Source organism: Schistocerca nitens, chromosome 9 (assembly GCF_023898315.1).
Source record: "Schistocerca nitens isolate TAMUIC-IGC-003100 chromosome 9, iqSchNite1.1, whole genome shotgun sequence".
In the NCBI taxonomy this organism is placed as follows: Eukaryota; Metazoa; Arthropoda; class Insecta; order Orthoptera; family Acrididae; genus Schistocerca; species Schistocerca nitens.
In genome coordinates, this window is record NC_064622.1 from 276,991,629 (window position 1) to 277,004,294 (window position 12,666).

Consider the following 12,666-nt stretch of genomic DNA (forward strand, 5'->3'; position numbering starts at 1 on the left):
GTGACTTACCGAACGAAGGCGCTGGCAGGTCGATAGATCTGTGTGTTTGTGTTTGTTTGTGTGTCTATCGACCTGCCAGCGCTTTCGTTCGGTAAGTCACATCATCTTTGTTTTTAGATATATTTTTCCCACGTGGAATGTTTCCCTCTATTCTATCAATTTTCAAGTTTTTTATATATATCTCTTGCTGGTACACAAGTTCCTGATGTATTTAATTTATACCTGACAGTTGAAAAGGTTGTGTGTGTTTTAGAGTGTTTGTTGAATTTTTACTTTCAAAAAACATTTTCATTGAAAGAATTTGTATTAAATTTTTCTTGAAAAATGCAGCACTACTTTCAAAATGTTGATTGTGTGTTTTGGTGAATCTATGTTGTGACTCGCCGATCATTCAAAGAGCCGCCGCACAATTACGCGCGTCCTCTACGTGCGGTGCTGTCTGCCAGGCATGCAGCAGCTGCGCCACCTAAGCGGCCAGCCGAGCAGCGGCCGCTAGACTGGGACTCAGTGCTCATTTGAATGCTAACGTGTACACATGTCTTGCTTGTCAACTTACTCTGTGACTTATATGCGTTGTGTCGTTCTGAAATATATGTGTTAAACTTGACGTTATAACAATCTACTATGACTAAGACAAGAGTTTACGAGCAGCATAAGTATTACAAAAATGATCGAGAAGATGCTGAAGACGGAGACAGCCCTGGATGTCATAGCCCTTCAATTAATGCCGGCAATGTGGAAGCATTAAAGAAAATGGTTCTGGCAAATTGCCAAAGCACCATCAGAGAGGTTTCTGATGACGCCGGCATATCGTCTGACTAATGCCAAGCAAATTTTTTGGACCCTTTGGGCATGGAATGTGTACCAGCTAAGTTTGTTCCAAAATTGTTGGTACTGGCCAAAAATGATGTCGTGAAGACGTTGCTCAGGGATTGCTCAAAGAAGTCAACAACGATCCAGAACTTATAAAGGAGGTTATAACAAGTGATGAAACATTGGTATAACATCAGAACCGTGGCTCAATCGTCCCACGACAAAAAAAAAAAAAAAAAAAAAAAAAAAAAAAAAAAAAAAAAAAAAAAAAAAAAAAAAAAACTAAAAGTTCAATAACATGGGAAGGTTTTTCTCATTGTATTCTGTGATTACATTGTAACAGTATATAATGAGTTCCTGTTTTACGATTGTACTGTCAATAAAGAATACTACTTGGAAGTTATGTGCTGCTTGTGTGAAGCAATCTGAAGAAAACCATCAGAATTATAGCAAAACCATACGTCGAAATTGCATTGTGATAATGCTCCTTCTAACAACTCAATGCTTGTTCATGACTTTTTGTGTTAAAAAAAAAATTATGCTGCCTCAGCCACTATAGTCACTGGACATGGCTCCCTGCAACTTCTTTCTATTCCCGAGACTGAAGAGAACCATGAAAGGATGATGTTTTGTCACTATTGATGACAAAAAACAGAATCGCTGATGGAGCTCAACACAATTATGAAAAGTGAATTACAGAAATGCTTGCAAGATTGGAAAAAGTGCTGGTACTAGTGCAGTATATCTGAGGAGGATTACTTTGAAGGGGACAAAGTGGATGATGATGATAAATATTCTTGAAGAACAAAAATTCCCATTACTTTCTGTATCACACCTCATATCTTTGTTGCCAAGTATATATCACTCCACTCCGAACCTTGGGCAACGTGGTAAAGTGAAGATGAAAATCATTTTTTGTCTCCTATCATGATAGTGCAAATCGCAGTTCAACTGACACTGATTTTTAATACCAACAACAAAGAGCAATACAGAGTATTATACTGTCAAGTGAGAATTCCAAGATCCTTAAGGAGACATCTGCAAGGTGAACAGTTACCCACTTTACACAATATTCTTATAGCTTATTTCTTCTGAATAAATACTTTCTTCATTTTTGATGCACTGCCCTAGGAGGAAATTCTATTAGAAGAGAGAGAGTGAAAATATACAAAATAATAAGATATTCGTGTCTTTGCAAGATGATGATGAGAATGAGACTAGTCAAAACAATCATCTTTCTCAGCTAAGCACTACCCAAAACACACACACACACACACACACACACTCGACTTTAGTGAACAGAACGTACTCCTAAAACATGCTGAACTGAGCTTTTTGGTTAGTTTATTTGCATGTCAGCTCCACTGTAGCTTGTTATTCAGTTCACCTCAAGGAATTTTACGCACATATGTTGCCATATTTTTAAGTAAGAATATGTGTTGCAATTGTAAAGATGATGCCGCACACAGCACAGCAAGAGATCACAATCAAGATATATGGATGCAAATAACTTCTCAAAAACTTTTGTAAAGACCAGAAAAAGTAAAATGAATGAAATCAGAAGTGATATGCTTATCTGCAATGTTATAGAGGGTTTTTACAACAGTATATTTAAGTCTATCAGACAATTTGGTCAGAGGCATTTATTATTTGCAAAGACATCCTATAGGTATTCAGCACAAGCTTTTAACATTCTACTAAAATCATCACCATGGTCACCAGAATTATTATTTCTTAATGACATGATAAATTTTGTAATCACATTAACGGCTCCTTTTTTTTTTTTTTTTTTTTAATTAGTGCTACTGGTAGTACACGCAATGTCACCCAAAGTAAATCTAATGCATTGGTTTTTGTTACTAGATTCAGTGCAAGAAACTGATCACTGAATTTGGGGGTTGGTGATTTCAGTGTGTCATTTCTTCCACAGCTAATTTCCGAGGCCACAGTTCCATATGCAGTGTTATTTTGCTATTCCCTTTAGCAGTAACAGAGTGAACGATTTAACAGTATTTGTGCTGCTGGACAGTCAACGCTTGCCTAAAGCTTGTCCTCTGAATTAGACAGAACTCTTTTGTTTAATCACTAGATACTTTAATACCTGGAGTTATTCATCACCTTTCATTGCTTTTGTTCAATTTTACACAGTCTCTTTGATTCTTTTAGTGGAAAATGACATAAAATGCTGGAAAAGTATGGTTAAGAAAGAGTTAATTGTTTGTATATGCCATGTGCTTTGTAAATTTCTCCTCCGCAATTTCTTTCCAAACACTGTGATCAATTCATTATGTATAATTCTGTGAGGTAATTCTTTTTCCCTATGATTCGAACCTAAGTGGCCAGTATATTCTATTGTTAAGATCTGTTAATAATGACCAGAGTTTAAAGCACTCATGGGACACTGGTACTCACTTCCTTCTGAGGGGTCACCTGATATTAACGCATGACACAGCCGACAGATGGCGAATGATTTTAATCGTTGCCTGCATTGAAAGTGAAGATTCGAAGCCATGCAATAAAACCACAGGTAGCACCTGCATAAAAATAAATTTAACATACCAGACGATACAATTGTTCCTCTAATTCTTCTGAACACTGTACTACTAACCTGTTAATCCTTTTACAAAGAGTTCTGTATCAGTTTACATATTCCCCTTCCATGACTAGTACACAGTAATACAACTTATTTGAACTTCTTTACACTTTCCTTTCTGCCCTTAGTTTGCACTTTACATCTGCCCGATCAGCTGCTTCTGAACTTGTTGGGTTGGCTTTAAGCTTGTAGCATCTCGTGGATCATTTCACTGGTTTGCAAGAGTTGACTGTAATTCAGTCTAGTGATCTAGCCTGAACATTACTCCTACAAATTGCATCATGCAATTGTGCAGACTCCTGTGTTATTGCTGAATCAGTTTGAAGTTACGTAGCTATATTGAAAATTATGGCATCCCTATAACAGCCAGTATCATTCCTCATGTAATTTATATAACACCCTCATGAAAATAATGCTGACATTCCTCACATCAATCTCCATTCCTGATGTGGCACTTAGAACACTTGTCCATTTTGACAATAAAATTTTGCTTTGTGCATTTAGTTATATTTTTGTTCAAAGAAAGACAATAATAAAGGGATTTCTAAAATTGTGTTTTGATAAAGTAGTTTGTACATGAGGACTGATGAGTAGCTATTTAATTATAACATTTAAATGTATTTTTAAGCATAACTACTTCAAGTAGTGAAATTTACTTACAAGAGATTTGTGAACACTACTGTACATAAAGAAAATAAAATTAATTGATAAAAGATAAAGTTCACATGATTTGTATGAGCATGTCATTTGATCTAAATAATAGACTAAAGAAGATTATTACATACATCAAACTGTATTGCAAAAAAATAAATTTAAGTTTTGTCTAAAGGGAAAATTGCTCTATTTGTAGTAACAGAGTTTGCGCTCTTTGGTTCATAGTGTCTTTATTCCATGTGACCTAAAAGTTCTCCTACTCAATAAAAGCATTAACCACACAAGAATTCCCTAACAGTTTTATTAAACCGTGACAATAAAGTAATAACTTTTGTTATTTAGAAGAATATTGTAAATTTATACAGCATAATTAGTTGTACAGTACTGGATAAACACACGAGACTGTAACTGTTTTGTTGGGTTTTCATAAAAAGTACAGTACTAATTAGCATAGCAGAATGCCAATCTCTGCCTTTCTTTACTTTCATTATCTTTATTCTATGTGTACTACTTATAGTTTTTCATTAGATCATTACACAAGTCTCGTGTTTGGGGAAATGAGGGGGAACAATGCTACTGGACATAAATAAGGAGCTTCTGAAAAGAGGAACAAAAAACTGCTGATTTCCATATTGGTGTCTCATTATTGGCAGGCAATGACATGCATCACTTTCTCCCTTGTACTTCATGAACCTTTGCTACTTTATTTTTCAAAGATGGGTCTTATCCCTCACTCAACAGCAATGCTGTTATATATTAAACACTTGATCAGGTAACACACATTACAGGAACCGATTGCTGTCTCATTTGAGGAACCATTTTTGCTATCATCCAAAACAGATCTATTGAGAAAAACCACTGAATGTCTACACCTGTGTTCAATTCACATTTCTGCCATTTAAAATTCCAGCACATTTTACTATTGTGCTGAACTATTTGTTTCAATAGTGCATTAAAACTTCAATGAAAATATCAATAGACAATATTTTAATCAAGCATCAACTTACAAATACATCAACTTATAAATACCAACTGCTGACTGGCTAACACACATTTTATATAATTAACTAACCTCAATATCACAACTTTGAATTATCGCAACTGGAAACATAGCCCACTGTCTAATTCAACTGGATATGATTTAATTTTCTGTAACTTTCTGAATTTTCGGAATTATGTTTTGTAAACAGGATACACACATCTGAAACTTACCATGGAGTCTTTTACAAAACAGATCTCCCCCCCCCCTCCCCACCCCCCCTTATGATCAAGACACACATGCTATTTAAATTTTATAGGAGAAATGCTGCTAGCTCTCTTTACACACATTCAAAAACATGGTCATTAAAGTCTTCAGACTTTCAAATGCTTCTATTGTGTCCCCCACCTCTTTCTCTAACACATGTTCCTGCCTTTATTTCTGAAAATTTGCTAAAATCTATACATGCAAGTGAAATTTGGTATCAACATTGTGTCTATACAGGTAACACTACCCTACACTTCCTAACATATTTTGCATAAAACACTTTGCAAATGAGATACTTGCTGCTAGCACCTAATTTATTCCTGTCATCATCATTATTATTATTATTATTATTATTATTATTATTATTATCAAGCTGGCCTCAAATGATAGAATTTTCCTATCCCCAGCTATCTCACTTTCATTTCTTTGTATTCTATGACTTCTTGCCCATTTTCTTTTCTTATCATGCTTCTTTCCATTTCCTTCGTTGCTGCTCATTTTTGACTATTTTGTTCTTTAATTTCAGCCAGACTTTTCTTTACCTTTAACCTGGAATCTTCTTTCTACATTCCTTCTTTAATTTCCAAATCTCACCTGTCACTAACATTTCTTTGCAGACATGCATCTTGTCCTGGTCTCTGCATCTATTTCTTACTCTAGGTCGATGGCAAGATCTAGAGGACATAATATATAAATGAATGATATGTAAAATAAGGGAAAGGCAACCACTCATCTATAGTGGACAGATGTGTGGAGCCTAGAACCATGTAACAGGAAACACTGTACAGGGTATCTTTTGACTCTTGTACTTTTTCTAGTAAAAGTACATACATAACCACATAGACACCCAAACAAACACTCCTGTGGCTGCCACGAGACATTATTGAAAGCTGGTGCCTGGGCTGAAGAAGAGAAGAGCATAGGAAAGAAAGGAGGGGGGGGGGGGGGGGGTTGCAGGAAAGAGACTAATTCTGATAGGTGACTCAATGGCTGAACATAAAACTAAAAGGGTACAGAAGGTAGAGCATAAAAGAGATATAGAAAGAGGGAGGGAGGGAGGGGGAGTGGGAAGGGCATGGGAAAAAGGATAGGAAAGCGGTGATGAAGAGAGAGACTGGAAGGGGGGAGAGAGGGAGAAGGGTGGAGGCCATATTGGTGGGGGCGGGGGGGGGGGGGGGGAGAAGAGTGGTGGGATAAGGCAGTATACAACCTGGATGGGGATGGGGAGAAGAGAGATGAAAAAGGTAAGGTGGTGCAATAGGAAATAATTCAAAGGAGATTTAGGCCAGGGGAAATGCAAAAGTCCAGGGCAATTACCGCCTATTTTGTTTAGAGAAAATTATGTTAGAAAGAAATATCAATACTGTCATTATAATGAAGCAATTGTTGAAATAAAATAATAAAATTTGTTGTGGTATGCAGCAAGTTCCCCCATTGGATGGTAAAATTTGCAGTTTCTGACAGTCTGGCAGAGAACGATCATCCACATAGACAGTTGGTTAGTTGTCATGTCCACATAGAAAGATGTACAGTAATTCCAGCATAGCTGATATGTAACATGGCTGCTTTCACATACGGACCTTCCTTTTATTGAGTAAGAAATGCCTGGGACTGGATTGAGGTGGGTGGGTGGGTGTATGGGGCAGGTCTTACACTGGGCCAGCCACAATGGACTAATCCATGGGATGCAAGGTTTGGAATAGGATTGGAATACAAACAGACAATGACATTCTGTAAGTTGGGCGGGCAATGGAAAACTACTCTCGGCGATGGGGGTGGGGTATTACAGGACATGAAGAGGCAGTATAGGCCATGACGAAGGATGTGGATGAGCTTTCCCAGGTCGGTTGATTAGAAGAGTGCTGGTAAGTTGGTGGTTAACAGGTTTACTGGTGTCAAGGGAGGAGATAGCATGGGAGTTTTCGCCCCCCCCCCCCCCACCATGTACCACTGACCTTGCCGTGGGTGAGGAGGCTTGCATGCCTCAGCAATACAGATAGCTGTACTGTAGGTGCAACCATATCGGAGAGGTATCTGTTGAGAGGCCAGACAAACATGTGGTTCCTGAAGAGGGGCAGCAGCCTTTTCAGTAGTTGCAGGGGCAACAGTCTGGATGATCGACTGATCTGGCCTTGTAACACTAACCAAAACAGTCTTGCTGTGCTGGTACTGCGAACGGCTGAAAGCAAGGGGAAACTACAGCCATAATTTTTCCTGAGGGCATGCAGCTTTACTGTATGATTAAATGATGATGGCGTCCTCTTGGGTAAAATATTCCGGAGGTAAAATAGTCCCCCATTCGGATCTCCGGGCGGGGACTACTCAAGAGGACGTCGTTATAAGGAGAAAGAAAACTGGCGTTCTATGGGTCGGAGCGTGGAATGTCAGATCCTTTAATCGGGCAGGTAGGTTAGAAAATTTAAAAAGGGAAATGGATGGGTTAAAGTTAGATATAGTGGGAATTAGTGAAGTTCAGTGGCAGGAGGAACAAGACTTTTGGTCAGGTGAATACAGGGTTATAAATACAAAATCAAATAGGGGTAATGCAGGAGTAGGTTTAATAATGAATAAAAAATAGGAGTGTGGGTAAGCTACTACAAACAGCATAGTGAACAGATTATTGCGGCCAAGATAGACACGAAGCCTACGCCTCCCACAGTAGGACAAGTTATGGGACCTGGATAAACTGACTAAACCAGAGGTTGTACAGAGTTTCAGGGAGGGCATAAGGAAACAATTGATAAGAATGGGGGAAAGAAATACAGTAGAAGAAGAATGGGTAGCTTTGAGGGATGAAGTAGTGAAGGCAGCAGAGGATCAAGTAGGTAACAAGACGTGGACTAGTAGAAATCCTTTGGTACCAGAAGAAATATTGAATTTAATTGATGAAAGGAGAAAACATAAAAATGCAATAAATGAAGCATGCAAAAAGGAATACAAATGTCTCAAAAATGAGATCGACAAGAAGTGCAAAATGGCTAAGCAGGGATGGCTAGAGGGCAAATGTAAGGATGTAGAGGCTTATCTCACAAGGGGTAAGATAGATACTGCCTACAGGAAAATTAAAGAGACCTTTGGAGAAAGGAGAACCACTTGCATGAAAATCAAGAGCTCAGATGGAAACCCAGTTCTAAGCAAAGAAGGGAAAGCAGAAAGGTGGAAGGAGTATATAGAGGGTCTATACAGGGGCAATGTACTTGAGGAAAAGATTATGGAAATGGAAGAGGATGTAGATGAAGATGAAATGGGAGATATGATACTGCGTGAAGAATTTGACAGAGCACTGAAAGACCTGAGTCGAAACAAGGCCCCGGGAGTAGACAACATTCCATTAGAACTGCTGACAGCCTTGGGAGAGCCAGTCCTGACAAAACTCTACCATCTAGTGAGCAAGATGTATCAGACAGGCAAAATACCCTCAGACTTCAAGAAGAATATAATAATCCCAATCCCAAAGACAGCAGGTGTTGACAGATGTGAAAATTACCAAACTATCAGTTTAATAAGTCACGGCTGCAAAATACTAACGTGAATTCTTTACGGACGAATGGAAAATCTAGTAGAAGCCAACCTCTGGGAAGATCAGTTTGGATTCCGTAGAAATATCGGAACACGTGAGGCAATACTGACACTACAGCTTATCTTAGAAGCTAGATTAAGGAAAGGCAAACCTACGTTTCCAGCATTTGTAGACTTAGAGAAAGCTTTTGACAATGTTGACTGGAATACTCTCTTTTAATTCTGAAGGTGGTAGGGGTAAAATACAGGGAGTGAAAGGCTATTTACAATTTGTACAGAAGCAGATGGCAGTTATAAGAGTCGAGGGACATGAAAGGGAAGCAGTGGTTGGGAAGGGAGTGAGACAGGGTTGTAGCCTCTCCATGATGCTATTCAATCTGTATATTGAGCAAGCAGTAAAGGAAACAATAGAAAAGTTCAGAGTAGGTATTAAAAGCCATGGAGAAGAAATAAAAACTTTGATGTTCGCCAATGACATTGTAATTGTCAGAGACAGGAAAGGATTTGGAAGAGCAGTTGAACGGAATGCATGGTATCTTCAAAGGAGGATATAAGATGAACATCAATAAAAGCAAAACAAGGATAATGGAATGTATTTGAATTAGGTCGGGTGATGCTGATGGAATTAGTTTAGAAAATGAGACACTTAAAGTAGTGAAGGAGTTTTGCTATTTGGGGAGCAAAATAACTGAGGATGGTCGAAGTAGAGAGGATATAAAATGTAGACTGGCAATGGAAAGGAAAGAGTTTCTGAAGAAGAGAAATTTGTTAACATTGAGTATAGATTTAAGTGTCTGGAAGTCGTTTCTGAAAGTATTTGTATGGAGTGTAGTCATGTATGGAAGTGAAACATGGACGATAAATAGTTTGGACAAGAAGAAAATAGAAGCTTTCCAAATGTGGTGCTACAGAAGAATGCTGAAGATAAGGTGGGTAGATCACGTAACTAATGAGGAGGTATTGAATAGTATTGGGGAGAAGAGAAGTTTGTGGCACAACTTGACTAGAAGAAGGGATCGGTTGGTAGGACATGTTTTGAGGCATCAAGGGATCACAAATTTAGAATTGGAGGGCAGCGTGGAGGGTAAAAATCGTAGAGGGAGACCAAGAGATGAATACACTAAGCAGATTCAGAAGGATGTACGTTGCAGTAGGTACTGGGAGATGAAGAAGCTTGCACAGGATAGAGTAGCATGGAGAGCTGCATCAAACCAGTCTCAGGACTGAAGACCACAACAACAACAACATTAGTATTTTACCACCCCATAGATAATTTTTCAATTATCTAGCTTAATATGAAGAGATTGGTTGATTTGGGCAAAGGGACCAAATAGCAAGATCATCAGTCCCATCAGATTAGGGAAAACTGGGGAAGAAAGTCAGCCGTACCATTTCAAAGAAAACCATCTCGGCATTTGCCAAAAATGATTTCAGGAGATCACAGAAAACCTAAATCAGAATGGCCGGACACGGGTTTAACCATCATCCTCCCAAATGAGAGTACAGTGCGCTAACCACTGTGCAGCTTCGCTTGGTAATATGAAGAGAAATGAAATGTAACTCGTACAAGAGATATCATTGTATGCATAATACTTAACAAGGAGAGGACAAATGGTTGGTCACAGAATTGTTGAAGGACCCATCACAGCATTTGCCTGACAATTTAGGAAAACCATCAAAAATTTAAATAAGGGTGTCTGGAAAGAGTATGGGACTCCATCCTCTCAGAACCTGGAACCACTGTCCTCACAAGTGCAAGAATCCTTCTGGTTACACCTAAAGCACAATTCCCTTGTATTTGTACACATTTGGAGAAAACCAGTGTTTCACCCCATTTTCTATGCAAGGTGGGTGTCTTATGCAGTTGTAATGTGCATGTTGGTTTTCACTGCAGCACACTCACTATGCACATTATTAGTTCCTAGACAAGAATGTTTTAATTGTAATGTAGGCCCTTAATGTTCTCCTTACACTATCAGTATCTTATTTTCATAAAGTTTCCTTTATCAACATCTCAGTACTTTCTGTAATATTGTTTTTCATCGTAACTGTTCAACTCACAGTTATCTTGCCATCTTACTGTTGATGAGGCAAGTTGGTATTTTTAGGTGCATAATACAACACATATCTAAATCATACATCCTGTTTCCAATTGTTCAAGTGGTGTTACATACTAATTTGTGGAGAGCCAGAAGGAAGGAAGGGAATTTTCATAATAGAACACATTGAATGTATTTTCTTCACTATTTAGATTTTTTTTTAATAGGCCTATACGAAAGAAATCTATTAAACTAGCTAAGCATTAATAAATGAAATTAACATCAAGAATAAATTTTTTTATTTATGCAAATTACCATATATATGACGACTTCTTGTAGGTTATATATAAGCAGAGTGTAAACCACTACCATGTCAGTAGCACTTCTAGACCTGATGCCGAGCACACATCTGTGGGGCCTAGGACACATTGAACAGCCGCCCTTTGATGCCCTCAAACTTCACAATTCTGATCCCAGTGGAAGCACACCACAGAGTCAGCCAAGTAACAGATAAAGATTTGCACTACAATGACCTGCTAGGTGCAAGATCTTGCGGGCCTGACTCCCATAATTTAATGGTGATGTATTCAGAGGTTCATGTTTCACCATTTTCACAGAATAAAAACAGACTCCCATTTACTGTCTGTCCATTTATTTCTTTTGTAAACTCGTAACAATTGTGCAAGCACAGCGTACAATGTGCACTTATCTTGCGAATTCTATTTACATTAAACTATTCTTTTAACTACATAACTTCCTTGGGACATTTTACAAGCCACTGTATGTAATTTTCTCTGCTTGCTCGTTTACTATCGGTTACACAAGGTTAATTCCCGATTTCCTTTTGCTCAAGCGTAGTTTCCAGTACAATAAACTTCAATACCATCATCTTCAGTGAAAGCTCGCCGGTCTTATTATGTAGGTAGACTGTTTCACTGTTCACGTACGTTGCAAACGCCTTATTCGTTAAGTTCGCAAAATTATTGCCTACGTTTGTCACTCTAGTGTTCAACTCTGTGGGAACACAGTTAGGCTACCTGAATTTCAGTTTAACATACTTCCTGGGACAATGAAGTCTTTCATCGACGAATTTATTTATTAGAATCCATGTTGACTGGACGAAATGTGGGTGGTGTGCACAAGTGTCAACTTATTTGTGAGCTTTATTTTTGCTAGTTATCTTCTGTAAACTTTTTAAAACTCCGTCCGATATGAAATACTTCATAATTAAATATTAACTCATATTGTGTAGTAGCTTCGCTATGCAAAAATACTGTTTCAATTAACTAAACGTCTACAAAACTTACATAGCTGTTATTATACGGGGATTGCCTAACTTCAGCTTTCAACAAGGTCAATAACTTTACCAGCATTTGTTGAAGCTGCAATACGCAAAGGAGCACAGAAATAATAGTCATTACGAATAGAGAATATTCGTAAGTCAATATACGATCATGCAGCAACAGTTTCTCTGTGCTTACTTTGATTCCCTGTTGCCTCCTGGTCCTTCTTACAACTCTATTGCTTTTCTGCTACTGCTAAACTAAACACGCCTCTCCACAGATCTTCACTATACAAGCCAGCCAATTACGCATTTCTTTGGTTGTATTGCGGCAGGAGAGGGACAATATAAATGTAATAAGTTTAAAATAATTGACGAAAAGTGATATAGTAGATGGTATCAGGTGTCACGTGTTTGTCATATTAGTTATTGTCCACTATGCTGCTTCACATGTTTGTGAAATAAGAGCTCTGATTTGTTTGAGCGAAATTTATCATATAAATAGAGTTAACTCTAGTGA

The 12,666-nt window shown here is 38.1% G+C and overlaps 1 protein-coding gene across 4 annotated transcripts in view; it reads right to left on the reverse strand.

The window, feature by feature from the left end:
* Positions 1-12,441, reverse strand: part of LOC126202895 (calcium uptake protein 1 homolog, mitochondrial) — a 236,704-nt gene extending 224,263 nt beyond the window's left edge. For all 4 annotated transcript variants that reach the window (XM_049936971.1, XM_049936969.1, XM_049936972.1 and 1 more), the window contains exon 1: positions 12,346-12,441. The gene's annotated coding sequence lies outside the window, so the exon portion shown is untranslated. The remainder of the gene's footprint in view (positions 1-12,345) is intronic.
* Positions 12,442-12,666: the final 225 nt, after the last annotated feature.